General features: G+C 35.9%; 1 non-coding gene across 1 annotated transcript; it reads left to right on the top strand.

Annotated features, from left to right (window-relative positions):
- Window positions 1-4,425: 4,425 nt before the first annotated feature.
- Window positions 4,426-4,589, top strand: LOC115895852. Its single transcript, XR_004055947.1, has one exon. It is a non-coding gene; the product is annotated as a U1 spliceosomal RNA (small nuclear RNA).
- The last annotated feature ends 662 nt before the right edge of the window (window positions 4,590-5,251 follow it).

The raw sequence follows: 5,251 nt of genomic DNA, 5'->3' as shown, positions 1-5,251 counted from the left end.
AATTAATATTTGTATAAAATGTAAGGAAGGGATTTAGTTTCAGCTTTCTACATATGGCTAGCCCCTTTACCCAACACCATTTATTAAATAGGGAATCCTTGTCCCATTTCTTGTTTTTATCAGGTTTGTAAAGATCAGATGGTTGTAGATGTGTGGTATATTTCTGAGGGCTCTGTTCTGTTCCATTGGTCTATATCTCTGTTTTGGTACTAGCATCATGCTATTTTGGTTACTGTAGCCTTGCAGTATAGTTTCAATTGAGGTAGCGTGATGCCTCCATCTTTGTCTTTTGGCTTAGGATTATCTTGGCAATGTGGGCACTTTTTGGGTTCCATATGAACTTTAAAGTGGTTTCTTCCAATTCTGTGGAAAAGTCATTGGTAGCTTGATGGGATGGCATCGAGCTATTTATGACAAACCCACAGGCAATTTCATACTGAATGGGCAAAATCTGGGAGCATTGCCTTTGAAAACTGGCACAAGACAAGGATGCCCTCTCTCACCACTCCTATTCAACATAGCTTTGGAAGTTCTGCCAAGGGCAATCAGGCAGGAGAAAGAAATAAAGGGTATTTAATTAGGAAAAGAGGAAGTCAAAATGTCCCCGTTTGCAGGTGATATGATTGTATATTTAGAAAACGCCATCTTCTCAGCCCAGAATCTCCTTAAGCTGATAGCAACTTCAGCAAAGTCCCAGGATAAAAAATCAATATGCAAAAATCACAATCTTTCCTATACAGCAATAACAGACAAACAGAGAGGCAAATCATGAGTGAACTCCCATTTACAATTGCTTCAAAGAGAATAAAATACCTAGGAATCCAACTTACAAGGGATGTGAAGGACCTCTTTGAGGAGAACTACAAACTACAGCTCAAGGAAATAAAAGAGGACACAAACAAGTGGAAGAACATTCCCTGCTCATGGATAGGGAGAATACAACGTCGTGAAAATGGCCATACTGCCCAACGTAATTTATAGATTCATTTTATTTCAATTTTTAAGAGAGTATGATAATGAATTATGTACTATAATTGTTACAACAAGCCTACCCATGTTATTCTTACCTGAAATCATTAGATTATAAAATTACTTTTTTCAAACAAAATTCATATTATAAATGCTTCTATAGCAAAAACAAAAATCTGGCTTCTGAATTGGAGTATAATATATCGATTATGTTCAGTAAGAGACATGGTAAAGGGAGAAAAACTTTTTATTTATCTGTCGTTGTAATGAAAAAAGACAGAAGTCATTTTTGCAATTTTTAATATTGACTCCTAAGAGGAGTAAACAGTTGGCAGTCTAAATTTGCTGCACTGCAGTCAGCACTGAAACAAAACACTGGTCATTAGCAAATCAGGAAACTTTGATTGTTGTCATTGAAAATTGCTTTACCAGTCATATGTGTTCCTGTACTATTAGAATTTAAATCAATTTACTGCCAATTTATACCGTTGTTTATAATCATGGGATCCTTGCTTTACGTTCTAAACTGTTGTTTGGAAAAATGAGTGAACAATATTTTTTTTTTTTTCTTAAAACAGGTAGTCTTCAAAGGATACTCTTACAAACCACTGCTCAGTGAAATAAAAGAGGACACAAACAAATGGAAGAACATACCATGCTCATGGATAGGAAGAATCAATATCGTGAAAATGTCCATACTCCCCAAGGTTATTTATAGATTCAATGCCATCCCCATCAAGCTACCAATGAGTTTCTTCACAGAATTGGAAAAAACTGCTTTAAAGTTCATATGGAACCAAAAAAGAGCCCACATTGCCAAGACAATCCTAAGTCAAAAGGATAAAGCTGGAGGCGTCACGCTACCTGACTTCAAACTATACTACAAGGCTACAGTAACCAAAACAGCATGGTACTGGTACCAAAACAGAGATATAGACCAATGGAACAGAACAGAGTCCTCAGAAATAATACCGCACATCTACAGCCATCTGATCTTTGACAAACCTGAGAGAAACAAGAAATGGGGAAAGGATTCCCTATTTAATAAATGGTGCTGGGAAAATTGGCTAGCCATAAGTAGAAAGCTGAAACTGGATCCTTTCCTTACCCCTTATACGAAGATTAATTCAAGATGGATTAGAGACTTAAATGTTAGATCTAATACCATAAAAACCCTAGAAGAAAATCTAGGTAGTACCATTCAGGACATAGGCATGGGCAAGGACTTCATGTCTAAAACACCAAAAGCAATGGCAGCAAAAGCCAAAATTGACAAATGGGATCTCATTAAACTAAAGAGCTTTTGCACAGCAAAAGAAACTACCATCAGAGTGAACAGGCAACCTACAGAATGGGAGAAAATTTTTTGCAACCTACTCATCTGACAAAGGGCTAATATCCAGAATCTACAAAGAACTCAAACAATATACGAGAAAAAAACAAACAACCCCATCAAAAGTGGGGAAAGGATATGAACAGACATTTCTCAAAAGAAGATATTCATACAGCCAACAGACAATGAAAAAATGCTCATCATCACTCGCCATCAGAGAAATGCAAATCAAAACCACCAATGAGATACCATCTCACACCAGTTAGAATGGCAATCATTAAGAAGTCAGGGAAACAACAGGTGTTGGAGAGGATGTGGAGAAATAGGAACACTTTTACACTGTTGGTGGGATTGTAAACAGTTCAACCATTATGGAAAACTAGTATGGCAATTCCTCAAGGATCTAGACTAGATGTACCATATGACCCAGCCATCCCACTACTGGGTATATACCCAAAGGATTATAAATTATTCTACTACAAAGACACATGTACACGTATGTTTATTGCGGCACTATTCACAATAGCAAAGACTTGGAATCAACCCAAATGTCCATCTGTGACAGACTGGATTAAGAAAATGTGGCACATATACACCATGGAATACTATGCAGACCATAAAAAAGGATGAGTTTTGCGTCCTTTGTAGGGGACATGGATGCAGCTGGAACCATCATTCTTAGACAAACTATCACAAGAACAGAAACCAACACCGCATTTGTTCTCACTCATAGGTGGGAACTGAACAATGAGATCACTTGGACTCGGAAGGGGAACATCACGCACTGGGGCCTATCATGGGAGGGGGGGAGGGAGGAGGAGGGAGGGATTGCATTGGGGAGTTATACATGATATAAATGATGAATTGATGGGTGCTGACGAGTTGAGTGGGTGAACAGCCACCAATCATGGCATAATTATACATATGTAACAAACCTGCACGTATGCACCATGTACCCTAGAACTTAAAGTATAATAAATAAAAAAATAAATAAATAAATAAAAGAAAAAAAAAAGAGTGCCTTTGTAAAATAAAGGAAATACTCTTATAATCATGTTTTACAGGATTATTTTTTTCTCCTTTAGGCATGATTAGGCATTGGCTATTTTATATGCTGTAATGAGAATAATTTCAATAATAAAGTTTCTGTGTTAAATCACTTGCAAAAAAAAAATAATAAAAAAATAAAATAAAAAAATAATGAGGAGAGTTGGACATGGTGGTGCACTTCCGTAGTCCCAAGCATTTGAAGGTGGAGGCAGGAGTATTCCTTGAATCTTGGAGTGTGAGGCCTCATTGAGATATGAGCTCGCATCAGGCCACTGGAGTCCAGCCTGGGCCACAGAGCATAATCCTAGGTATAGAATAAAAGACACTACTATGAAAAGTAATATAGCATTACTGTATTTAATTCACTTGTAATAATGCGTGATAGTATATTTAGACAAAACAGTTTAAATTTGTATATGCCAAGAGGTCAGATATTTGAGTCAGGTTGCTAGCTACCTCCTCAACTGGCTAAATCTGTGATATTTTGCAAAGTATTTCTCCTGACTGTAATTGATTTTTTATTTGTGAAATGGATTTCCTAATGTTACCCGCTTAGGAAACTAACTCAAATATTAGTTATATTAACTCAAAAACTTGTTGAATGGCACATATGAGGCAGTAAAATATAAGCTACTACTAGATATTAGAAATTATTTTTATCTGCTTATTTTTAAAGCTCATAGTGGACATAATAAAATTCCAGAAGACCTAGAATGGTTGTTAAATACCATAGAACACTCACAGAGTGAGTACCAAAAATAGGCATATCAGTGCATAAAATGTATGGTAGCTTTATTTAGTAGTTGTTTCATTGTTTGCCATAGTGTTTTCTCACAATTTTGTAGAAGCCTGTGTCAGAATTAAGAAATTTGTTATAAAAGAGTAATCATGGATGACTGAAATTAACATTTTAAGCTGATGCTGAAATTTTTAAAAAATTCTATCACATTTATAGTTGTAGTTTAATTTATTAAACTATACATTGTAACAAATTTAAAATGTTTTGTCTAAATATACTATCCACTAGAATTACTCTTCTTTCTAAGGAAAATCGAAGTCATAAAAGAAAACGGATACTTCCCTGCCAGAGGAGATGTCACGATCACGATGGTGGCTTTCCCAGGACAAGACAGTTCTATTGAACTCTGGATGTGCTGACCCCTGCGGTTTACCCAAATGGGGGAAACGCAGCTGCATAATTTGTGTAAGTGAAGGACTGTATTTGCATTTTCCTGTGGAAAAATAAAAGAAAAGAAAGAAATTTGACTCATTTAGTGAATATAGAAACTTGAAAGAAGACCATATACTGAATTCAGGGTGCCTTCAAAAATTGGTCTCCTCCAGCAGAAAACAATAAGACATCAAATGGCTATTTCTTAGAAAGATCAAGCAGTTCTAGGATGACAGTTACAAATGCTTGAGAACTTTATCTAGCTAAGGGGTTGGGGGAAAACCCCAAAGGGCAGCAGATAAATCTGGGAGATAGAGAAGTAATTTTTAAATGTATGAGCCCACGTTTATGTATTAATATTGCCCTTAAAATATTTATTTCATTAAAGGTTAGCATTGATTTTTTGGTCTTGAAAGTCTGTTTCCTTTTGGAAATGATTGTGTGAAATGGACTAGAAACTATGTAGCTAAAATAACTCAGATTTTTTCCGGAATAACAAATCATTTGCACGAGTTGTGAAGATGTTAAAGGTGTCAGCTTTCCTGCATTTATTAAAAGCGTATTCCAAATGAAGAAAATTAAATAGAATGTATAAAGTTACTTTTATAATCAAATTGTCAATCTTTTGAAATAGATATAATCTGCAGCCAGATGACCAAGATGCCTTAGATGAGCATAAGTCCTCTCCAACAGAAGATGCTCCATTATATCCTCTTCCAACGGGCTTT

The sequence above is a fragment of the Rhinopithecus roxellana genome, unplaced genomic scaffold, assembly GCF_007565055.1.
Source record: "Rhinopithecus roxellana isolate Shanxi Qingling unplaced genomic scaffold, ASM756505v1 contig3205, whole genome shotgun sequence".
NCBI classification, from domain to species: Eukaryota; Metazoa; Chordata; class Mammalia; order Primates; family Cercopithecidae; genus Rhinopithecus; species Rhinopithecus roxellana.
This window is presented reverse-complemented; position numbering and strand designations above follow the sequence as displayed.